General features: G+C 40.3%; 1 protein-coding gene across 13 annotated transcripts in view; it reads left to right on the top strand.

Annotated features, from left to right (window-relative positions):
* foxn3 (forkhead box N3) overlaps positions 1-26,280 on the top strand; it is a 419,393-nt gene that overhangs the window by 15,752 nt on the left and 377,361 nt on the right. For 4 of the 13 annotated variants that reach the window (XM_052012190.1, XM_052012306.1, XM_052012266.1 and 1 more), the window contains exon 2: positions 10,756-10,819. The exons of 6 other annotated variants lie outside the window; for them this stretch is intronic. The gene's annotated coding sequence lies outside the window, so the exon portion shown is untranslated. Of the gene's footprint in view, positions 1-6,471; positions 6,730-10,755; positions 10,820-26,280 lie in introns of those variants that run through there. 3 more of the 13 variants (XM_052012256.1, XM_052012199.1, XM_052012181.1) reach the window with 2 other exon arrangements.

Genomic DNA, 26,280 nt, shown 5'->3' with positions numbered 1-26,280 from the left:
TTTGGTTAATGACAATTTTACTTTTGGTGTTTGAAGTACGAAAATTGCTTTTAGAGTTTGTAATATTATGCACCTGTAATGCTTGAGATGCTGCCTAGTCCATGTGACACCGCAAACTGATTTGATCCTAATTTTAGGCTGTGCTGTTCATGTGATACCAGGGAAAAATTTGTTGGGGTTTGAGTGAAAAATCATATTTTTAGGCAAGCAGAACAGTGGCACATCAGTTAGTGCTGCTGCTGCACAGTTCCTGGGATTCAAATTCAGTTCTAACCTTGGATGCTGTCTATGCAGAGTTTTCCCTGTGACTGCATAGGATTCCCCTGGGTGCTCCACTTCCTTCCACAACCCAAAGATACTCTGGTCAATTAATTGGCTACTGTAAATTTATCCCTTGGTAAATGGTGAAAGAACAAGTTATAGGGCTTCAGGGAAATAAGGAGAGGGCGAATTGAACTGCTTGGAGTCGGAAGAGGTAGGGGAGGTCCTTAATGAATACTTTGCTTCAGTATTCATGAGAGAGAGAGAGAGAGAGAGAGACCTTGACGTTTGTGAGGATGGCGTACGACAGGCTGATACGTTAGGGCATGTCGACATGAGGAAAGAGGATGTGCTGGAACTTTTGAAAAACATTAGGATAGATAAGTCACCAGAGCTGGACGGGATATATCCAAGGTTATTACGGGAAGCGAGGGAAGAGATTGCTGCACCTTTGGAGACGATCTTTGCGTCCTCACTGGCCACTGGAGTAGTGCCAGATGATTGGAAGGTGCCAAATGTTGTTCCTTTGTTTAAGAAAGGGAGTAGGGATAACCCTGAGAATTACAGACCAGTGAGTCTTACTTCAGTGGTGGGTAAATTATTGGAGAAGATTCTTAGAGACAGGATTTATGGGCATTTAGAGAAGCATAGGCTGATTAAGGACAGTCAGCATGGTTTTGTGAGGGGCAGGTCATGCCTCACGAGCCTGATTGAATTCTTTGAGGATGTGACAAAGCACATTGATGAAGGTAGAGCAGTGGATGTGGTGTACATGGATTTTAGTAAGGCGTTTGAAAGGGTTCCTTGTGGAAGGCTTATTCAGAAAGTCAGGAAGTATGGTCTCCAGGGAAACTTGGCTGTGTGGATTCAGAATTGGCTCGCCCATAGAAGACAGAATGTGGTGGTAGATTGAGCATGTTCTGCTTGGAGGTCGGTGACCAGTGGTGTTCCGCAGGGATCTGTTTCTGGGACCGCTGCTCTTTGTGACTTTTATAAATGACTTGGATGAGGATGTGATAGGGTGGTTTAGTAAGTTTGCTGATGATACAAAGGTTGGTGGTGTATTGGATAGTGTAGAAGGTTGCTGTAGACTACAACAGGATATTGATAGAATGCAGAGCTGGGCTGAGAATTGGTAGATGGAGTTCAACCCAGATAAGTGTGAAGTGACATACTTTGGGAGATCAAATTTGAAGGCAGAATACAAGGTTAATGGTAGGACTCTTAGCAGTGTGGAGGAACAGAAGGATCTCGGGGTCCATGTCCATAGATCCCTCCAGGTTTGCCGTGCAGTTCAATAGGGTTGTTAAGAAGGCGTATGGAGTGTTGGCCTTCATTAGTTGGGGTATTGAGTTCAAGAGCCGCGAGGTGATGTTGCAGCTCTGTAGAACTCTGGTTAGACCATACTTGGAGTATTGTGTTCGGTTCTGGTCGCCTCATTGTAGGAAGGATGTGGAAGCTTTAGAGAGGGTGCGGAGGAGATTTACTAGGATGTTGCCTGGATTGGAGAGCATGTCTTACGAGGATAGGTTGAATGAGCTAGGGCTTTTCTCTTTGGAGAGAGGGAGGATGAGAGGTGACTTGATAGAGGTGTACAAGGTGATGAGAGAAATAGATCGAGTGGACAGTCAGAAACTTTTTCCCAGGGCGACAATGGCTAACATGAGGGGACATAATTTTAAGGTGATTGGAGGAAGGTATAAGGGGGATGTTGGGGTAAATTTTTTACACAGAGAGTAATGGGTGCGTGGGACGCACTGCCGGCGGAGGTTGTGGGGGCAGATACATTAGGGACATTTAAGAAACTCTTATATAGACACATAAATGATAGAGAAATGGGGGGCTATGTGGGAGGGAAGGGTTAGCTAGATGTGAGAGCAGGATAAAATGTTGGCACAACATTGTGGGCTGAGGGGCCTGTACTGTGCTGTAGTGTTCTATAATGAGATTGCTGTATTGGGAGCCTCCTCCTGTGTTGTAATACAAAAGTAAAAAAGCCACCATGATGGGTCTCTCTTCCTCTCTTCCATTAAGTTTGGGCATTCCGCATGAACTTCACTTGCTTTTTGATCAAGTTCTGGTATGGGTTCTTTTCTCTATAGTACTCCAGTTTAGTTTATAATTGCGCCGACCTTAAGTGCTCCAGCTGCAGTTCCTGTCTCCTGGGAAGGCCTGCCTCAGTGATCCAGCCTCACTATTGTGCTACCTCATACTGCAACTTGCCCAGAACTTCTCTTTCTGCTCCCAGTACTGCACTGACATCATCTGGTGTAAAACCCTGTACTTCCACCTTCCTTTCATCGCAGCATCTTGCTATCCGTTCCACTGTGTTAGGATTGTGAGTAATACTATAGGAAATCCTCTGGCATTTTATAACAAGACATTCAATCTGAAGGGTATTCTAAGGCAGGTGCTGCTTCATTGTCTTGTTTTGTTTTGCAAGCTATAAGTTTCTGACCGCAAATGTATACATTCACCATGCAATAAAATTGCAGTACTTAAAAGCTTTCAAGCTGTGAAATTAGAACCTGCCATCTGCTCGGCTTAAATTGGACTTTTTTTTTGCAAGTTGGAAGTTCAGATTGCCAATACAGTAAGGGCAGCTACGTTTGGTGTATTAATGCCGTATTGAACAATACATTTCTTCTTTGAATTGTCTGCAGTTAATTTTAGTAGATTAAAGTAGAATGCTTTTTTTTAAGAGCCAGTCATACAGCATAGAAACAGGCCCATCGGCCCAACTGGTCCATGCCGACCAAGGTTCCCATCTAAGCTAGTCCCATTTGCATTTGTTTTTCTTCTATAATTTTATAGAAACGGTAGTGCAGCGGTTAGCATAACGCTATTACTGTGCCAGTGACCCAGGTTCAATTCCTGCTGCTGCCTGTAAGGAGTTTGCATGCTCTCCCCGTGTGTCTGCGTGGGTTTCCTCCAGGTGTTCCGGTTTCCTCCCACATCCCAAAGACGTACGGGTTAGGAACTGTGGGCATGCTATGTTGGTGCTGGAAGCATGGCGACACTTGCGGGCTGCCCCCAGAACATTCTCAATAACACAAAAAAAATGCATTTCACTGTGTGTTTTGATGTACATGTGACTAAATAAACATCTTATAACCAGGCCCCATGTGTGAGCTGACATTGTCCAGAGGAGAGAGTGAGATTGTCTAACATTAAAGGAAAGATCTTTACACCTATTTTTTAACCGTCAATTTCAGGCATGTAATTCATGTTGATTTTTCGTTTATATTTAAGAAAAAAGGTCTCTGGTGACTGAAACCTCAGATTTCAATCCTATGTTCTCTTGAGTGATCCCCTCAAAGACCTAAGGCCTAAGATTTTTATTGCAAATAGACTTCATGGTACGCACTTTAAACTTATAATTTCTCAACTGCAGGTACTTCAAAAAAAAATAAGATGAAGATTCTGTTACTTGTGACACCAAATCAATGAAATGTCAAAGTATGGTTGGTCTTTCTTAGCACTCACCTCTTCCCCTTAAGAGCATGTAAAGATTGTTACTGGCTAGTGGTACACTTTTATCTTCAAAATCACATATTCTGTTATAAAAATAAATGAAGATGACATGTGACCTGTAGATGGGCGAGCAACTCGGAAGTGTCTTGCCTTGAGGAGAATCACATGGGTGAACTGTTGTCCTTCCAATCCATAGGAGAACAGCCTTGGCTCCCAGTATGCATTAATTTTAGTTGACCTTCAATATATGTCTGAACATGAAGCTGATGTTAGTGAAGGTTGCATTGTTTATATAGGCTTAATCTTAAGGAATCCATATAAATATTGATTGGAGAAAAACAGAACTGCTGATGTATGTAAATAGTCTCCCTAGTTACAAGGATTTGGCACAACTCTTGTCCTTGTTTTACTGTTTCTATTTTAAACGTAACTTGGACAGGAGATTATTATGATAAATTGACCTAAAAAATTTAACCCATGTGTAAATTGGAAAGAATTTACCCCTTATCAGCTTTGCAGATGATAAATACAAACTGAACATGCTAAATTATTACGTCCTGAAGTCTGTAGTAACAAAAGCCTTGATATATCCTTAGAAATACAAAATATATATTTTTTACTTGACAAGAACCTTCTGCAAGTTTAAGAGAAAAAAATTGGCGAGTATTTTTAAAGTGGAAAGTGGATATTTTATGTAAAATACACTTGCAATTAACAGTGAAGCAAATAAATTGTTCATGTAGCATAAATTCTTTCAGTGTTTGTATACTTCTAATTATTTCCATCCCTTTAACATCCTCTCTATATGAGGCAAATTGATAAAAAGAACAGAGTAATATGTACTCTGGTGGATTGCGTGAGATGAACTTCTCAATCTCTTCCATTTTGTAGATTGATATATGTCGCACCCTCATAATTAACATTTGTGGCACATAGTTCCTGCACTTAAGTAGTTATTTCCTCAATAGTTCCACTATAAACTACCAATTTGAATAGTTGTCTTTGTATTGCTTGGAATAGGGGTGCGGTTTGCCTCAGCTTGCTTATCTCTCTGGTGCCAAACTTCATAGCTTCATCAAGTAACATATATGAGATGCCAAAATGCATAAGTTCCCAGTGCTCTCAAATAAGCGTGGAAGCTCTAGGATTGTATAAGCCAGTCTACCCTTTCTTTCATGCTAGCTAATCTGTAACTACAGATGTACTTTTGGCTTGTTCTGGAGTTGAGCAGGCAAAATATAGCAGTATCACCATGAGAGTGGGATCTATAGATACAATTTTAAATTTCTTAAACTTTTAGTCTGTATTAGTGCATGGATCTCGTTGGTGTCAATGGCTCCCACTTTACCCAAGAAATGAAAATCTGAAAATCATTGTAGCATAATGGGTGGTCAGGGGTGAATGGATGGAGTTTTGCTTTGATTCGTTGAGCTTCTTTGTAGAAGTGCTGAAGCGCGAGAGTGCATGCAATTCAAAACCAAGGACTGACCCTCCACGTGCCCGTAATTCATCTCCTGGCCATCTGTTATTGTACACAAAATATACAAAGCACGTTTTCATTCCTAGTTTCCTTTGAGACAGATAGCTAGTGTTGTCTGGGTGAGTGCAATGCCCACATAAGGAGATGGCTGCACAGTTAGTGATGAACAATGATAGATCCCATGGGTGTGACAGCATAGATCTCCCAAATTTGGTAACTTCAGCTTATCCAAAACTTTTCATTGCCGGACAGATAGCATCTGTGAAAAGAGAGACTGTTAACATTTTAGGTCTAAGTCCCTGGGTCCAAACTGGAAGGAGAGGGTGGGGGAGGGATGGATAGAGCAACTAAGATATATTTTATAAAGTGAGGCTAGAGAAGAAGTATTGATAATTTTTAGGTGTATGTGTTTCTGAAGTGATTTCCACCTAATTTATTCAAGAGGCAAAAAAAGATGTAAAGATGGCTTGATGATGTGATATAATGGGCTTGCTACAATGTCGGGGGCTGAATCAATGCATGTGCTCCAATGGAAAATAGTGGTTTTGGTTACCAACCTCTAGAGCAGATAAGGCACATGGAGAAAGGTGAAAATGTGCAAAGTGCCTTTGGTGAAAGATGCACAAATGAATACATCCAAACATAGACACGTGTCTCCGTTTGCTATTTAAAGGTTCTGCATTAATGCATTCTTTAAAACAAATGTTGTATGTGGAGTCTGTGAATTGCCTCACTGAACTACTTGAGTGGGCAGCTGTCCTCTTAGAATGTATACAGTCATGAGGGGCATAGATAGGGTGACTGCACGCAGTCTTTTTCCCAGGGTTGGAGAATAAAGATTTAGAAGGCATAGGTTTAAGGTGAGAGGGGAAAGATTTCATAGGAACCTGAGGGGCAACTTTTTCCACCCAGAGGGCGGTACATATATGGCATAAGAAGTGTCAGAGGAAGTGCTTGAGGCAGGCACAATAACAACATTTAAAAGACATTTGGACAAGTACATGGCTAGGAAGGGTTTCGAGGGATATGGGCCAAACGCCAGCAAATGGGACTGGCTTTGATGGGTATTTTGGTCGGCATGGACGAGTTGGGCCGAAGGGCCTGTTTCCGTGCTGTATCACTTTATGACTGTAATCCATTTATTATTTCCGTTGCTGAAGAGGAAACGATTTTGCGAAGCGTCAGCGGGCACTGAATTCCCGTCGTAGTGTAGAGTTGAAGTGTTATGGTGAGCGTTAGGACCCAGAGGACATCCCTCTTACCCCGTGTGGTGCGATGAGTTGGAAAAGGACAGAAAGGAATCGAGGAGACATCAGCGTGCGGGTGCGATTTTTACACTGGTTGGAATATTATTTGAGCAGCTCCGAAAGGATTAAAATATACCAACACGGAAGCAGTTCAGAAATGCGAGGATTACCAGGAGGAATATAAAATGGAAATGGTTATTTTGTAGCCAGGGCGGATGCGGAGTGCACTAACAGAGGAAGGAGCACGCCGAGTTCGGGATTAAAAAGGTTACTAAATCAGTATCTCAGTCGAGGTTTTAATCTTTGCTCGATGGCTCTAATTGCATTATGTTAGCAGGCGTTTGGGCTGTACATTCGCCGCCGCTGGGATTTTGTTGCTGCAGTGCACAATTTTAATTCTACACATACCTGAGTGATGCTTTGAGAATATTTCAACGTCCAGGTCCGATCTATCAAAAAGAGCTCCGCCAACGTTACAGCGTTTGCAGCACTGTTTATCTTTTTGTTGGCGACCCTGCGCTGTGCACAGGGCGGCAGATTGGCGTTTGTGTGCTGCAAACCTGGTTTATTTTTCGTAATCGCGTGCCTGAAAAAAATCCGTAAAGGACGGGCTATTCCGTTGTTCCCTTTGGCGATTGTCATTTATTATGTGCTTCCAGTTCATTGAAACTAGAAATCCGTGCAGTATCAATTCTAATTTATTATTCCACTTGCTGAGTTGCATTTATTAAATAACTGCATGCTCCTCGTTTGTGGCTCTTCCTTGTCACAGTTTCGCCGATTTGGAATGGAGCTGTTCACTTTCATTTTCATAATAAAAGCACATTACCCCGTTTTTAAACTGATGGATGGATGCTTGTTTGATTCGGTGCATTTTAACACTTGAAGTTCGCAGAACACGGTTAATGACGGTACAGTAGATAGGTTATGTCAGTGGTGATTTTGAAGGATGTTGAGGATTAAAATATGTAAAGACGGTGACTGATTTATGGTTTGCTCCTGGTTTTGATTTTCACATGAAAGGAATGGGGTGTCTTGCATGTCCTGACGTGTATTTATAAATGAAGGGAGCCACTACCTTATCAAGTGAAGTACTCTCTAAACTTTAATGCCTCAGGTAGTTGTTGCCCTCCAGCTACTTTTTCCTCACTCTCCCAATGCTGTATTATTTACTGTGCAAATTCTGAATAGTTCTTTTAGCTTTTCGAGTCACAGAGTTGTACAGCACCGAAACAGGCCCTTCGGCCCACCCCGTCCATGCCCACTCTTTTGCCCTTCTACATGAATCCCATTTGTCTGCATTAGGTCTGTATCCTTCTATGCATTGCCTGCTTAAGTGTCAGTCTAAATGTGTCTTACATGTAGTGATTGTATCTGATTGCACCACTTCCTCTGGCAGTGAGTTCCAGATACTGTGTTTTTTAAAAGAAACTTTCCCCTCAAATCCCCTTTAAACCTCCTTCCTCTCACCTTAAAACCTATGCCCTCTTATTTTTGATAAACTCTACCCTGAGGGAAAAAAGATTCAGACGATCCACCCTACCCATGCCTCTCATAACTTAATATATCTTGATGGAGTCCACCCCTCAGCCTCTTTCAGTCCAAGGAAAACAAATCAAAGCTTATGTGATATCCAAATGTGGTTTAAGCAGTGTTTTGTAAGTTTAAACATAATGTCTCAATTTTATATTCCATGGGCCACCCTATGAAGGCATGCATGCCATAAGCTGCTTTCACCATCCTATCTACCTACGTTGCCACTTTCGGGAAACAGTGGACTTCAACTTCAAGATTCCTCTGATCAACAACATTCTTTGGGCCCCCTACCATTTATGGTATATATCCCTATTTGACTTAACAAAATGCATTACCTCACACTTTGTTGGGATTAAATTCCACTGCCAGTGCTCTGCCCAATTTACGATCTGATCGATACAACCTTCCTCACTATAAAACGATATCACCAACCTTCGTATCATCCGCAAACTTAGTAATCACACCTCCTGTTAACAGAAAGCTATGCTTAATATCAGATGTGATATTTGAGTTGTATCTGTGTCCCAATAATTAAGATTGATTCTAAATATCACAATCCAGTGAAATATCTTGTTTAAGATGTGTGGGGAGTTCTCATTGCATTTTGGCCAGTGTTTTGCCCTCAGCTAAACAGTTGAATGCTGTCCATTAGTGCCAAATTCACCATCATTAATCAAAATCTAATGTATAATTGAAATAAATGACTCCCCACTACTATTATAACATGTAGACTTAAATATGCTTGACACCAAGATTAATTTGATCTTTTTGTTTCTCACTATTTAAGAAGTGTGGAATTCTTTGATGTTACTGTCCTGCTACAGATTGTAGAATTTAAAAAACCCAAAATAGGTGACACATAATTACTGCTTTATTTGTCTTCTGTGGAATAATTTTCAACCTTGTTGACTTGCAATATGGTTTTATCCACTTTTGCATAGGATTCTCGGTTTGAAACAATGTAGTTCTTTTGTACACTTGAGTTTTTCTTGGAAACATCCTAGGTGACTTTGTATATTCACAGCTGTAGTTATATTCTGTGCCCAGTTGCTATGTCTTTATCTCTATATCTGGATGAATGTTTGTGTTTGGTCTTTGTCAGATCTTTTTTTCCCGAAGTATGAAGGCAGGAAAAAAAATGCTATTTTTCTTGGAGTACTAAGATGCCAGCATAGTCGCTAACACACAGTGATGAAGTATGTGTTTCTGGACTAAATTTCTCAGATGATTTGTTTAAAAAAAAGTACAATGGTGTCTCATAAATTTTACCTCCCTCATTTTTTTCCACATTTGAGGACAGAAAACTCTTGGCTTATCTCTGTTGGATCATTTTCGGGAAGCACCAGTGAAGGTATGATGCTTCTATGGCAACCACAGAGACCTCAATTTTATTTCCTCCAGAGTGAGGCAAAAATCTCTGAAATTAATCCAGCATATATCTTGTTGCATCTTCCTTGTGTGCTGGATCATGCATACATGTTTTGTGCTCACTGAATACATAGAATATAGAACAGTACAGCATAGGAACAGGCCATTCGGCCCACGATGTCTGTGCCAACCATGATGCCAATTTAAACTGCTCATCTGCCTGCACATGATCCATATCTCTCTATTCCCTGCATGTTCAAATGCCTGTCTAAAAGCCTCTTAAATGCCACTATTTTGCCTGTTTTCCACCATATTCCAGGCATCTACCACTCTGTGTTTTAAAAAAAACTTGAACCACACACATCTCCACTAAACTTTCCTCCTCTCACTTTAAATCCATGTCCTCGAGTATTTGACACTTCTACCCTAGGAAAAGATCCACTTGACACTTCTACCCTAGGAAAACCCACTTCTACCCTTCTACCCTAGGTATCCTGACTGTCTACCCTAAATAAGATTAGCAGATCTGGCAGAAGTGTGTGAGGGTGATCACCCATTAAAATGAAGTATCCCTCAAAGCAAAGACTAAAAGAAATAAAGTGCTGGAGCTATGAGCACTTTTTATTTACAGTACTAGTGCTGAAATTGAAAACTGATCTTTATGGAGGATTTATTTGAAAGTTATTTTGTATTTAATAATGACTTTTTCCCCCCATATCACCCATGTGTTGAAGCAAAACTAATGTACCGAGTTTGTTCTATTTAGACACTTTTCTGAATGATGAAGGAATAAAGATTCAATAATTTGGAATAGTTTTTGAACATAATGTTTCAAAGCACAAAGTTGAGGCCGACTGATTATGGAATTCAATGCCCTTTTGCTAAATATAGGTAATTCATGAAAGCTAATAATTATTATGAATATTGTAGCTATGTTCTTTGTGCATTTGGTTCAACAAATTCCTACACATCATTCTTACAGTTATTGAATTTCATTTCTGCCTACATGTCATCCACAAAGGGCTTGTCTGCATGGTTCTGCTTGATGATTTTGTATTGTTTGAGCTTTCAAATGACTCAACTTTCTGGAGAAAAGTATATTCCTGTTTGTTTCTAATATTTAATACAATAGGTAGATGCCCAAAATCCAAAAGAACTTAAGATTAAGTAATCATATTCATTTAATTTTGATGTTGGAATATTGCTGTGAATTTTCAAAAAGTTTAGTGATTACAGCTGTTTGCATCCTATTGTTGTGGGAATTGTTGTGACTGGGAATAAATCTGAAATAAAGGGAATAACATGCCATCAAAACTTGTCAAAAACAAATTAATTGTTTCGAATAAAATGATTTCTGTTGTCAAAAATATCATTTTTCAAACATTCTAGAAATGGAGTATGGTGTTTGACAAGAGGATGGGATGGAACGTCTTTGGTTGTTGACCTCCATAAGGTAACTTGCATGTTGGCAGTAGGTTTTCTAATGGCTGTTCTTAAAATCTATATTATTATTGATATTATACCAAGGTTAATACTTGATTCACAAATGACATTGACATCTTGGTAATTGTGTCTGACATACAAAATAAAATTACAAAATTCTCAAGTGCTATTCATAAAAGGCAAATTTAGAGTGAACGAGTAAGTCTTATAATGAGGACTTTATAATGATTTTACACTTTTGGGTCATTGGTTAACAAGAGGGAGAGAGTGAGTTGATTTCTGGAATGGGGAAATGTCCTGTGAAGAGAAGTTAAGCAGCATATCTCGAATTCACTGGAGTTGAGAAATGTGAGGAGCTCTGCATACAAGATTTTGGAAGGATAGTTAGGATAGTTGCTGAGAGCTCTGGTTAGACCACACTTGGAGTACTGTGTACAGTTCTGGTCACCTCATTATAGGAAGGATGTGGAGGCGTTGGAAAGGGTGCAGAGGAAGATTTACCAGGATGCTGCCTGGTTTGGAGAGTATGGATTATGAGGAGAGACTAAGAGAGCTAGGGCTTTACTCTTTGGAGAGAAGGAGGATGAGGGGAGACATGATGGAGGTATACAAATATTAAGGGGAATAGATAGAGTAGACAGCCAGCGCCTCTTTCCCAGGCCACCAATGCTCAATGTTGAGAGGGCATGGCTTTAAAGTAATGGGTGGGAAGTTCAAGGGAGATATCAGAGGGAGGTTTTTCACCCAAGAGAAGTGGTTGGTGCATGGAATGCGCTGCCTAGTGTAGTGGTGGAGGCAGATAATGTTGGTCAAGTTCACGAGATTATTAGATAAACATATGGAGAATTTAAAATAGGGGGATATGTGGGAGGAAGAGGTTAGATAGTCTTAGGCATGGTTTAAAGGTCTGCACAACATGGTTGGGCCGAAGGGCCTGTATTGTGCTGTGGTTCTATGAGAGAGGATGTTTCATCTGGGTGGAGAGTTTGGAAGTAGGGGGCATAGTCTCAAGGTAAGGTTCTGAGCAATTATGTCTGAGATAAGAGATTTCTTCACTTAAAAGTATTGTAGATCTTTAGAATTTTCTACCCTTTGATGGCAGTGGATGCTCAGTCATGGAGAATATTCAAGGCTGAGACTGATTAGATTTTGGACACTAAGGGAATCAAGGGAAATTAAGATTGGGTTGGAAAAGTGGATGATGTTGCTATTGAATGGTGCAGTTGGTTCTGGAACTGAATGGCCTACTCTTATATTCTAAGTGGAAAGGAATCAATCATCTTAATTGTCAAAGAGGAAAGTGACAAAAAATGTACAATTTTTCTCTCCAGATGGTAATTATTACTTTACATTATGTAATCTTCAAAGTAACCCCAAGACATCTACATTAACTAATTTGTATGGTGACTTTTAGGTCTTCGGATTATCTCAGAAGTGCTCCACTGTCAGTGAGTTACTTTTGAAGTGCAGTTGCTTGCTGTATAAGCAAACACAGTAGTCAGACTGTAACAAGGCAAGGCCCTACAACCTGGAAATTAGATTAATGACAAGTTAATCTTTTAGGTGTTGTCAGTTTAATGAAAGTAAATAATATATGAAGAACAGACTCCTTTTGCGAAGACATGTTGTAAAGCTGAAAAATGACAGTGTTACAGTTAAGTTCTGTTTCTGTTTGTTTATCGATAGCAAGAACAAAAGCACGTGGGAAACTGCATGTATTGGTTTATTATTGTCACTTGTATCGAGGCACACTGAAAAGCTTGTCTTATTTTATCCAAATTACTTTCCAAGGAAAGCCCTCGTTATGGCCGTGTCTCGTTAAATTACTAACTGTTTTGCTGCCGGCCAATTTGGCAATCGTATAAAATTCAAACTGTTATTTGACCATTTCTCCATTTGAATTGTAGTTCAGTGATAGCTGTTATCTGTTCAGACCTTTCACTGTTTAGGTTAGGAGTTTGGGAGGAGTGGTGAGGACAATTATGTTTATTCCAGAGGTTGATGTCAAAGTGGAAGAGGTTGAGGATAGAAGTAGTCAGTTCTGTTTTGTGTTGCTAATTTAGGGATTGAGCAATAAATGTTTGCCTTTCCACTGGCATCCACGTCCCATTAAGGAGTACGAAAAGATGTAAAATCTGTAGTTGTAAATTTCATGCGAGTAGGTCCTATTTAAATAACTTCCTGATAAAACTCATATTGCTGCCGAACTTTTCCACAAAACTTGAACCAAAAGGTGAGAATGCACATTGTTCTTGAAACCCAGTGAAGCATCTTGGATGTGAGACTTGAACTCGTAGACTCTTGATAGTTCCCAACTAGCTCCATGTTTTCTCATTTAATGGATTAGAAAAGTTTCTGGCTACTATCCAGTGATTTCAAATGCTTATATTTTTTTAGGTTGGATAAGTGGAAGGAATTAAATAAATGGATTAAAACTAAACATTGGATGTCTTGGAAGATGGTGATTAATATAAAATGTATTCTGTTGTCACTTTGGCATTGATTGTGAAAGAGTTCCATAATGTATCAATATTTATTTTCTCTATGGACTGATGTAAGAATTGATGCATAGTGAAAATAAAGTAATGCATTGCAGTTTGGGGAACTTTTGGTGAATCTTGAAAGGATTTTGAAATATTTAATATGTTGGTGAGTTTATTCACGCCATTTAATATTCAGTGATGTAACTTGCCCATTCATTTGTATATGTCACCCTTTTGAATTCATTTCATAGTATGGTACAGGAGAAAGTTAGTTGCATTGAGTCTATGCTGCCTACAGTTGAATTGAATGTCCATCACCCTCGTGTCAGTTGCATTCCAAATCCTGATCATTTATTGTATAAAAATAGTTTTCCTCACATTGGCTGGGCTGAATTTGCTAATTACCTGAAGTTTCTGCCATCTGGTTATTGACTCTTCAACTGTTAGAACGCTTACTTTATTTTCTGTATGTAAATCCTTCATGATTTTAAGCATTTTTATTAAGTCCCTTAGGTTTCTCTGCTGTAAGAAAAGCCCCACTATTTCTAGTCTAACCAAGTAATTGTAATCCCAGAACCATTTGAATAAATTTCTTCTGTATCTTCTCAAACTTCTGCAGTATTCTATAATATCGTTTCTAGAATTGGAGAGGAACTAGTACTTTGTATTGATTTATTTCTGAAGAATATTTCATGTGATGGTGTCCTTTAGTTGAGATGTGCAAATGCATTGCTTGCATGGGATGTAATTGAGACATGATGCTCAGCTGCTCCAGCTCTTCTCCCTCCTTTGTGACAAAGCCCTCTATTAAAAACAACGAAATCCACATGGTGTTTAATGTTCATGCCATCTGCAAAAGTATGGAATGCAGAAGCACTGTTAGGAATACTTACTGGCACTTTTGACTTAATAGCCATTTCCTCCTACATTGTGATCCTTTTGAATCCACAAAACAGAACATTATGTCTGGTTTGAATTGAATTCTTTGAAAAGATTGATGGTCTGATCTCTAAATGTAGTTTGTTCCATTACTGAAGTTTAAACCATGCCCTCTTGTGGATGGATACTGTTGTCAAGAGACTTGTGTGGCTGGAAAAGAAGTGTTCAGATTCGCTCATTTATGCTGGCACAGGAAGTTCAGGGTGTCCAATAACTAGACAGAGGCACAGTTGCCATGGAGATTAAGATAAGACACCCCCACCTTCTTAAAAAGGATATCTGTATTTCTGTTCAGATGCATAAAGCATTAGGCTTTGCTAGCTTTCCCATGTCATCTGTTGAAACCCGAGTATGTGCCTGTCAAATGAAGGTCATTTATTCAATTGCTGACGTGGTAGCATAACTCCATAGTCGGCAAGGTTTTTTTTCTCCTTAAGAAAAACGTTGTTTTGTTATATTAAAAGAGAAAAATGTACAGGCTAATTTAGTTTGTTTACTCCCAGTGATAAGTTAGCAGGAATGTTGCAGAAAGTAAATTGATCTAAATGTAAAACTTGCTGTAAGACAGCGTCATGGAGAACATGCCTTTTCTGTGCCTAACGGTCTGTCTTCCCTGTGCCTTGTGTCTAACGGTCTGTCTTCCCTGTGCCTTGTGCCTAACAGTTTGTCTTCTCTGCATGAATGCACTACAGCCTGATGACCCAAAAACATAGGTTGATTTTAACCTCTTCTCTGAAATCTGCAGATTAGGCTGCTTTCATGGGAGAGTAAGACCGATGTCCTGGCTTTATTTTTTTGTTACTGTGTAATTTGTTGAATGACAGGCTGCAGAAAGGCAGCATGCATTCAAATTAAATTTAAAATAAACAAAATCATTTCTTTAAAAAAAGTCACCACTATAAAAATAGTTGGTTAACCTAGCAAGGACTTTTGGAAATGATTTATTTGGAAAACTTTTAATCTTCCATTAAAAAGAGAGCACAAATAAGTCTTCAACAACATGTGTATGTTCAAGGATTTCCTGTCGGTAGGAGCTGTGTTTTATCTGAGGGAAGGTCCGTTGGCAGGAAATGTGTCAGTCACTTGTTTTCTTGAACTGAAGGAAGTGAAAAGGATTCGATGATTTGCCGACTGTATGCAGTTGCCTTCTGTTTTCAAAGGTTTTTAAAAGAAAAAAAAATAGTTTATTTACAGCTATTTAATACCAGCCATGAGCTTTGATCTTCATATCTGAACCTGGAGTTCAGGGAAACTTGGAGAAAGTGATGCCGTTTTTTAATAGGTATTGAACTTGCAAATGTTTCAGTATCTTCAAACTGAAAGTATGTTGAACTCTGGTATCAGAGGTCCTTGTTTGTATCAGTTTTCACATCTGAAAAATGATTGTATAATCCGTGTTAGAGCAACTGTGGAAGAAGTTTGAGCATAATAGTTTGTACATAGCTTTAAGTGAGTGGGAAGGCATTTAATTCACCCTCCAGTTCCAAACTGCTTCTATCAGTCGTCCACACAGCAGCCATATGTTGAAATAACTGCTTGAGAAATGCTTTGTGGTTTATATATTCAGTTTGAGCCTCATCATAGGCCTCAACTACTCTGGAGGTTCTTTTTCATAAAGAGGCACTTTTATGAATGTGCTTTGGAGTTAATTAATGTATTAAGGATATTAATTGGTTTTCCTCTCTACTTCCCAGTTTGTAAACATATTTACTTGAAAGAAAGAAGTGTGTTTATATGAAAGGGTGCAAAGCTTAAAAAAGTTATCTTTATGCCAGTGGTGCTGCTGACTCAACGGTATCTCAAATTGTATCTTTACTTCAGTCAGTCAGTCAAGTGACATTAAATATTTAATAAAATAACTCAAGGAAAGGGTAATTGTTGAGTCTCAGCAAAGGGCAGTGTACTATTAATTTTCATTGTCTAGCAAGCTTAGAAGGAAGAAAGAAAACCATATAAAACAAAACTGATGGATTGTAATTGTGAGATGCTCAAATCTTGAATGACTTTGAGCAGTGAAGTTTCACAATCGTACCTTGCAGGGCTGAAATCTTTGATTCTTTTGAAATGGTTGTTCGAAAGAAAGGCTTGTATTCCCTTCATTGCCTTGATCTTCTCAAACTGCTTTACAGCCAATGAATTACTTTTGAAGTGTGGTCAGTGTTGCAGAAAATCTGTTGTAAAAGTGGAATATCAATATGTTGAACTGTTAGTTTGTCAGTCATATATTTTCATTGCCTACTCTTAAGCACATTTTTATTTAATTTTTTTGCTCTATTGTTTCCACACCATTTAGATCGCATGGTTGGACTGATGTGCTTGGTTCTATATATTCCTCTGTATCATGTCACTTAGCTGACCAGTGTTACTTGATCAAAGAACAATATCATGAATGCTGGCTAACTTTCAGATGTGGATCAGAGAAGTATTCATGTCAGATAGGTATTTACACACATGTCTTAAATTGTCATCATTCACCTGGGGAAAGCATGTGTCAAATGGCATGGCAGAGTAATTTCTTTTGATGGTAGGTTACAAGCAAATATACTTCATGCCTTTATAAACAAGCTAATTATTTAATGATACCATATCCAAATGATATTTTTTGATCTCTGTGTCAGCTGTGGCTTTCTTGCTTTGGAGTCAGCAGGCTGTGCCTAAAAGTCCCTCCAGAGATCTGACAGATCAATACAATAGTGGCAGTGTACTGCAGTATCAGCAGTGTTGCCTTTCAAGTGAGGAATTAGACTTAGATCCCATCTACAGTCTTAGATGGACTCAAAAATCAGCATGGTGCTATTTTGAAGACTGAAGAGGATCTATCCCAGTTATCCCAGCTGGAATTTTTCCATCATTCAACATTCCTTAAATCATCTGCTTATTACCCCATGGGCATTTGTGAGATCTTTTATGCTAATTGGCTTCTGTGATTCGTACATTACAACAGTCCTTCAAATCCACTGGAAGGATTAGTGAAGTAACATCATTAATATCTCCCAAGCTGACATTCTTCAGCATTGAGGCCCTAATTGCATTCACTCTGCGCTATTAGACAGACTATGTAGATTGCATGCTTGATGCTAGACTCCTGAAGCAGACCAACTGTTCATAGCTCTGTCCACAAACCAAATGTTCTTGAAGCCTCCTTGAGAAAAGTACAACATTCCCACTGATATTTGGGAAGCTCTCTCCCATGACTGGCCAACGTGAAAGAGGAGCATTCTGGATGGTATTGAGAACTTTTGGCCCATGCATCAGGGGCACATAGAAACAGTTTATACACTGTAAACTGTAGAAGGAATGACCACCCCATGTTACAAACTACTTACCTGCCTGTCCTGTCAGCCATCACCAGTCTCAACTGTGGAAGAGTCTGCGAGTCTTTCTTTTCCTTTCTGAACATTTCATCAAATTCTATCTTCCCAAGTATGATGTAAAGTGAGGTTATCTTTATTCTTTGATTTGTACTTCAGATACCTGCATCCAAAATTCATTTGCTTATTAATGTTGTCCTTCTAATATCTACCTGGGTGTCTTTGTTAAATTGCGATCAAAGATTTTTGTGGACATAAAGTAGCAAGCCAAGACCTATCGAAATTATGTGGCTTGGAATTCCTTTCAGCAACCAAATGTAACAATTTTTCAAATGCAGGAACCTCATGGTAACTTGCATTCAACACATTAAAATGGCACTGAGTTGTTCAACAAGTGGATGTGTAATGATAATTGAGGATCAGAATGTTATTAGCTCAAGATCAGAATATTTTTCTGTACTTTGTATGGATGACCAAAGGAGATCAAAAAATATACTTTCCAGTGAGCTGGCATGGATGCACTTTGGACAGTTATATCTTTGCCTTGAACTTTATTTTGAATTGTTTACCCCATGAACAAAACTTTCATCCCTTACTAAAGGTGATACCAGTAGGCCTGAGGCTGAAGTTACTTGCTTACTTAAGTTCAGGAGAAGGAAGTATTAAATTTTTTTCAGTGAATCATTTCATAGCTCCTTAAATCTACAATAATTTAGAAACACTGTTCCATTTATACATGTATTCCTTCCTTTTCTGTTTTCATACCACCCTTATTGTCCCTTGATTTTCCATGCTGGTGGATTCTGGCAACACTTGGGTTTGGGTTTGATGGATCTGCACTTTTATCTTAACAAGTAGGGTACTGGTTTCTACTTTCAAACATATGCCTGCAAATACTCATGATATATGGTGCTATCTTTGGATCTTGACAGTCCTTGAATTGTTGAAAAATCTACATCCCAATCTTCGAATCTTAAGAGCAAGAAATTGTGCATTCAGCCTATTGTGCCTGTGCTAACTCCGAGTAGAGCAGAGCCATCAGTTGCATTCCCTCAAGTCCCTGTCTAATTTCCTTTTCCAAATCTTTGTATGATTCTAATTTCACCATACAGCTAAGTATTGAGTTCTAGATCATCACTATTCTGTTTAAAAATGTTTTTGTCACATCTTCCATGTATCCCTTACTTAAAATTTAAGTCTATGTCTCCTGGTCCTTGAATAATATGCTAGTGGGAACAGTTCTCCCCCCCCCCCCACCCCATTTGCCCTATCTCAGCAAATCATGATCCTTCCCACCTCTGTCAAATCCCTCTGAACTTTCTTTACCCAAAGGAATACAATGCCAGCTTCTCCGCTCTTAAGTGTTGATGAAATCGTTCAATTGTGGATCAATTCTGTCACAGAGTCATAGTCATAGAGTTATACAGCACAGAAACTGGCCCTTTGGCCCAACTCATCCATGCTGATCAAGATGTCTTCCTGAGCTAGTCCCATTTGCCTGCATTTGGCCCATATCCCTCTAATTCTTTCCTATCCATGTATCTGTCCGAATGTCTTTTAAACGTTGTAATTGTACATGCCTCTACCACTTCCTCTGGCAGCTCATTTCATACACTCCATGTGGGGAAAAAAATTTGCCCCTCAGATTCCCTTTAAGTCTTTCCCCTCTCAGCTTAAACCTATGCCCCCTAGTTTTAGACTCCCCTACCCTGAGAAAAAGATTGTGACCATCCATCTTATCTATGCCCCTCATAATTTATAAACCTCTATAAGATCACTTCTCGGCCTCCTTCACTCTAGGGAAAACAGTTCCAGCCTATCCAGTCTCTCCTTATAACTCCAGCCCTCCAATCTTGACTACATGCTTCTGAATCTTTTTTGCACCCTCTTCAGCTTAGTCATATCCTTCCTATAGTATGGTCACCAGAACTGTACACAGTATTCCAGGTGCGATCTCACCAATGTCTTGTACAGATGCAACATGATGTCCCAACTCTTGTACTCATTGCCTGTTCTGATGAAGGCAAGCATTCTATTTACCACCTCACCACCTTTGTCACCACTTTCATGGAACTATTTGCTTGTACCCCAGGGTCTACACACTCCCCAGGGCTCTCTCATTTACTGTGTATGTTTTGCTTTGGTTTAACTTCCCAAAATGATTCACTTTGCACTTGTCCAAGTTAAATTCCATCTGCCATTCCCTGGCCCACTTTTTCCAGTTGATCTAGTCACTCCCAGTTGATTCTGGTCAATTTTTCCTGCAGCCTCTAAAATGTGAAGGAACCAGAATGCCTCACTTGTGGCCTAACTAATGCTTCATTTAGGTTTTTTGTTTATTTTTTTGAGCTGTGGGCATTGCTGGCAAGGCTCACAGTTATTGCTCATCTCTAATTGCCTTTGAGGCGATTGTGAATTGATTTTTTGAACTACTGTAGCTCTCCCAGTCAAGATATTCCACAGTGCTGCTGGGAGCTCCAGGATTTGGATCTAGTGATGGTGAAGGACTACTGATATATTATCCTCCCAGTCAAGATATTCCACAGTGCTGCTGGGAAGGGAGCTCCAGGATTTGGATCTAGAGATGGTGAAGGACTACTGGTATATTATCCTCCCAGTCAAGATATTTCACAGTGCTGCTGGGAAGGGAGCTCCAGGATTTGGATCTAGTGATGGTGAAGGACTACTGCTATATTTTCAAGTCAGGAGTGGTATGTGACTCTAAGGGGAAGCTGTAGGTGGTGGTATTCCCACACCTTGGTCAAGTGCAGTCACTCTCCCTTCACCAGGCACCATTCACCTCTTTGATCCATATTCAGACCAAAGGTGTGATGATACTTGGAGCCTGTCCTGATGAAACCCAAATGATGGTCCTTGCCAAAACCCAAGTGAGTAGGTTTTTCATGAGTAGTAGCTTTTTGATAGGATTCTGAATGTCACCTACTATCACTGTTGAAGATTAAGAGCAGACAATAATAAGCTGAGTTGGGTTTGGCTCCCTTTTTTTTGAGCAGGATGTACCTGGGTAAGTTTCCAGATTGCCGGATAGATGCCAATGTTGTAACTGTACTGGAACACTTGGAGAGAGATGCAGCAGGTCTTTAATATTACAGCTAAGATATGGTCTGCTCCAATAGATTTTTCCTGTGTCCAGTGCTGTTGGCCATTGCTTGAAGCGTGTTCAGTGAATTGGATTTGTTGAAGACTTGTTTCTGTGATGGTGGGGATCTCAGAAGGATGCTGAGATGAATCATCCACCTAGCATTTTGGGCCTTGTCATTAGCATTGATATGTTCTGCCTCTCCAGAGTTGAGCATGGGCATCTTCTTGGAGCTTCTTACCTCCCACTATCTGTAATTGTCTACCACCGTTCGTGATTAGATGTGGTTGGACTGTAAAGTTTGTGATTAGCTTCTCTATTGTAATGCATGCAGTGTTGTGTTGCAGCTCTTCACTAGGCTGGCATCTTACATTTGGTAGGCCTAGTGCTGCTCCCTGATAAGCTCTTCTGAACCAGCGTTGATCTCTTGGATTGATCATAATGGTAGAGTGATATGCTGAGCTATAAAGTAGTAGACTGATGTGCATTGTGATTGCTGTAGATGGAAAAGTAATGCCATTGTATCCAGTTTTGAGCTGTTACATCTGTTCTGAATTAATCCCATTCAACATAATTGTAGTGCCAAACTACATAATGGAGGGTGTCCTCAGTGTGAAGATGGAACTCTGTCTCCACAAGGACTGTTCAAAGGACTCCACTCCTGCCAGTGCCATTGTTCAGGGGGAGATTGGTAAGGAGAGTGTCGAATAAGTTTGTTGGTTGAGTTGGTTCATGCACTGCTGGCCATGATCAGAGATGTCCTTTTTCAGTATCCGGGGTTTCCCTTCTGTCACCATCAATGCTGCCCTTACCCGTATCTCTTCCACTTCCTGCACGTCTGCCCTCACCCCCTCCTCGTTGCCGACATAATGGGGACAGGGTTCCCCTTGTCCTCGCCTACCACCCCATGAGCCCCTGTATCCAAACATCATTCTCCGCAACTTCCACCACCTCCAATGGGATCCTACCACCAGGCACATCTTCCCCTCACCTCCTCTCTCTGCTTTCTGTAGAGACTGCTCTCTCTGTGACTCCCTTGTCCACTCATCTCTCCCTGCTGATAACCCCCCCGGCACTTATGCCTGCAACCGCACCAAGTGCTACACCCTGTCCCTACACCACCTCCCCCACCACCATTCAGGGTCCCAGACAATCCTTCCAGGTGAGGCAGCACTTCACCTGTGAGTCCGAGGGTGTCATTTTATTGCACCCGGTGCTCCCGGTGCAGCCTCCTGTACATCGGTGAGACCCAGTGCGGATTGGGTGACCGCTTCGTTGAGCACCTTCGCTCCGTCCGCTGCAACAGCCAGGACCACCCGGTGGCCAGCCACTTCAATTCCACATCCCACTCCCATACTGACATGTCTATCCATGGCCTCCTCTACTGCTGCGTTGAGGCCAGACACAGGTTGGAGGAACAACACCTCGTACTCTGCCTTGGGAGTCTCCAACCTGATGGCCTCAACATTGATTTCTCTAACTCTAGTAACCCCTCCCCTTTTTCTTCTCCCCCTTTGTCTTCCCTTATTCCTGTGGCTCCCTTCCCCCGCCTTGATAACCTGCCCGTCTCCTCTCCTCCCCTCCCCCATCCTTTATTCCATGGTCCACTGTCCTCTCCTACTGGATTCCTCCTCCTTCAGCCATTTGCCTCTTCTACCTATTACCTCTCAGCTTCTTGCATTACTCCCTTTCATCCCCCCCTCCCCACCCACCTACCTTCCCCCTTCACCTACCTTCCCCCTTCACCTGGACTCGCCTATCACCTGAACTCACCTATCCCCTGCCTGCGTGTGCTCCTCCCCCTTCCCCCACCTTCTTATTCTGGCTTCTGCCCTCTTCCTTTCCAGTCCTGATGAAGGGTCTCGGCCCGAATTGTCGACTGTTTATTTCCCTCCATGGATGCTGCCTGACCTGCTGAGTTCCTCCAGCACTTTTTGTGTATTGCTCCAGATTCCAGCATCTGCAGAATTTTTTGCCACACACCCAGTCTGGCAGCTATGTTGTTCAGGTCGTGGCCAGCTCAGTCAGTGGTGATGCTACCAAGCCACTCTTGGTGATTGATGTTGAAGTCTCTCACTTGGTTTACATTTGCTTCTTTCAGTGCTTCTTCCAAGTAGTGTTGTACATGGAAGAAGACAGATGTGGAGAACTCCAAGGACTAATCCCATGAGCCAGTACTGCACTGTGCTGTTACCTCTGGTGGGTTTAGCTTGCCAATGAGGCAGAAAGTACTCATGGATTGTTATATGGAGGAGCACATTATATGTGAGAAATGCTTCTGTGAGTATGATTTTGTAAGGCTGTAGCTTGACAAGTCTATGGGATAGTTCTCCAAATTTAGACAACAGTTTCATATGTTTGTGAGGAGGACTTTGCAAGGTCATCTTGGCTGGAATTGACTTTGCTTTGTCTGAATTTAGTGCTGACTCAATATCAAGTGGTGTGCCTGTTTTTATTCTTTCCCTGTTTGTACATATTGGTACAGCTGACTGCTTGCTTGGCCATGGGTGGGTCTGGAGACTCATGTTGCCTGAACTGTGTAGAAATGACAGCTTTTTTCCCCGAAGGACATTAGTGAACCAGATGGTCTTTTATGAACAATCTGGTAGTTTTTGTGGTTATCATTACTAAGGCTAATTACTGTTTTTTTATGAATTCCAGATTATTAATTAAGTTTAAATTCTACAGCTGCAATGGTGGTATTTGAATTCAGGTTTGTGATCGTTATCCTAGACCTCTGGATTACTGGTCAGCCAATTTAACTGCTGCACCTACACTGTACCTCTCTGCTTTCATGTTCTGTGCTCCAGGATCCCTGTATCTTTACTAATCACTTTCTCAACATGTTCTGCTACTTTCAGAGATTTATGGACACAGATCACACCTAAGTACTTCTTGTTCCTTACACACTTTAGAACTATGCCACTTAGTCTATATCATTTTTTGTTCTTTATGCCAATGTCATAGAGTCATACAGCATGGAAATAGGCCCTTTGGCCCACCATGTCTGTGCTGGCCATCAAGTACCTATCTATATTAATCCCATTTCCCAGCTCTTGACTAGTAGCCTATGTCAGGGCTTTTCAAATGTTCATCTAAGTACTTCTTAACTGTTGTGATAGTAGTCAGGGTTTCCAGATTCCAACCACAGTCTGGGTGAAAAAAATTCTTCCTCTGACCCCCTCCAAACCTTCTATCCCTTAAACCTCAGCCCTCTAGTTATATATGCATCTGCTGTGGGGAGAATGTTCTTACTATCTACCTCATACTGCAGGACCTCGCTGTGCTCTAGTGTTCTTCAGTACTTTCTAGGGTGTTACTGTTCATAATGTAGATCCCAACTTATTATTTCACCCAAAATGTAACACCTCATATTTTGTAGGACTAATTTCCATGCATCATTTCTCCATCCATTTTATCAACTGATCGATATCCTTCTGCAGCCACCCTCCTCACCATCAATCCCAAGCCAATTTTGGGTATAATTTGCCAAATGTGCATAACTTCACATTTCTTCGTATTAAATTTTATCAGCCGTTTGTTTGCCAATTCAGCCAGCCTATGCATGTCCTCTTGCAATCTGTCATTACCTTCCTCACTTTTTACAACACATCCTGCTGATTTGGAAATTTCACCAGCACGTTAACAAAATTAGTAATCCCAGTCGTGAACCCTGGGGCACACCACTGTCTATCATCCTCTGTCTAGCAAAACTGTTTATGCTACCCTCTGGTTTCTGCATTTAAGTTGATTTCATCATGCTGCTACAGAATTGCCAATTTTATGGGCCTCAGTTTTGCAAATTAACCTTTTGTGTGGAACTTTGTCAAACACTTTCTGAAAATCCACATAAGTAGTATTTATTATATTTCTTTCATCAACCAACCTCCTCTGTAAAATTCAGTCAGGTTAATCAGAAATGATTTGACTGTAACAAGTTCATGCTCTCTCTCCATATGCCTATAAAATTTCCCTTAGTATTGTTTCAAAAGCTTGCCCTCAGTAGAGGTTAATCTGACAGGTATGTTCTTAGATCTCTTTTTGAATAAGGGTGATTTGTACCTTATCAATTTTCACCTCATCCATTATTTATTTATTATCCCTTTTAATTCTGGAAGCATCCTCTTCTTGGATAATGGCCAGTAAAGTATTTCACCACGTTTATTCCCTGATGAGCTCTACTGCACCTCTTAAATACTCGCTTACTATTTACATGCTTGCAGAAAAATCTTAGATTGTTCATTGCCATTCTCTTCTCACATTCTCTCTTCCTTCATCCTATTTTCCTTTTCACTTTCTCCCTTGACTTACTATATACAGCCTGGTATTCTCACCGGAATTATTCACCTGATATGCGTCATGTAGTGTTTTATTTTTGTCTCGTCACCTTCTTTATCTCCTTTTTTTTTGATCCAGGAAGCTCTGGCTTTCATCCTCTTAGTTTGTGGGACTGAATATAGCCTATTACTGGAATGGAAAAGCTTGTGGATACTGGAAATCTGAGATAAAAATGGGAAACATTCAATATACTCAGAAGGTCAAGCAGCATTTGAGGGAAGAGAAAAAGAATTAATATATTAGGTTGATGAACCCTCTTCTCAGCTGTATGTATAATGCCTCTGAAGGTCACACAAAATTTTGTTTGTTTTACTTGTCAATATTTAGTTACGTTTGTTCTGGACAGACTCCTCTTCCTATTAAAGTTGTTCATTGTCTAAATAGTAAGTTTTACTTTCAATTTCTCCATTATTTATCAAATCCTTAGATCTGATGATCATTGCTCATGTGTTCTTCCACTGACCCTTGGTCCAACTGTCCTACTTTGTTCTCCGGAACCAGATTTAAAACTAGCTCCTCTGTTACTGGGTGAAAAACTTGCTGATCAAGAAAGTTCCAGAAGATCTTCCTCTTCTAAAATTATCCCAGTCAATTTGGAGGTATTTGAAGTCCCTCAGTATCAACAGTTAGAGAGTCATAGAGTCTTACAATCACTTGCTTATCTCTGTAATTTTCTTCTCTTGTGTTTCTTTTTTACTGTTTGATGGCTTGTGGAGTACTTATTCAGACCTTGAGTATTCCTTATTTTTCTATTTTAAATACATTGATTCTCCCACTTCAATGGAAACACCAGAAACCAACACATATGACTGAAAAATCTCTTTCCTTAAGAGTTGTTCTTTATACTTATAAATTAGTTACGTGTTGGGGGGAGGGGGTGGAAATGAAAGCCAACATACTTTTATACTTTGGTTTGATTCTTACTCAAGGTACAGGTCTGATAAATGTGTACCTTTTATTTATGTACTTCTGGATTTTTTTTAAAACCCTAATTTTCTGTTGGTATTCCCCTGTCTAAGAAGTAAACAATTGCATTGAGCATAATATTGAGTTAAAAACTAACCTTGCCAATAAAAATTTGGAAAGACAATTATGAGGTGTGGTAGTCTATGTGTGGAGTCATGGGAGATGTGCAAGGTCTTAAATGTCATCTGTATTTACCATGGAGAAGGATGTGGAAGCTAGTGAGTTGGAAATATTCTGAAGCATATCAACATTACAAAGAAGGAAATTTTAGTAGTGTTAAAGGTGGATAGATCCCCAGGGCCTGACCAGGTGTACCCTAGAGTGTGTGTGAAGC

Source organism: Pristis pectinata, chromosome 1 (assembly GCF_009764475.1).
Source record: "Pristis pectinata isolate sPriPec2 chromosome 1, sPriPec2.1.pri, whole genome shotgun sequence".
NCBI classification, from domain to species: domain Eukaryota; kingdom Metazoa; phylum Chordata; class Chondrichthyes; order Rhinopristiformes; family Pristidae; genus Pristis; species Pristis pectinata.
Note: the sequence above shows the minus strand (reverse complement) of the source record. Positions and strands in the feature narration are given on the sequence as shown.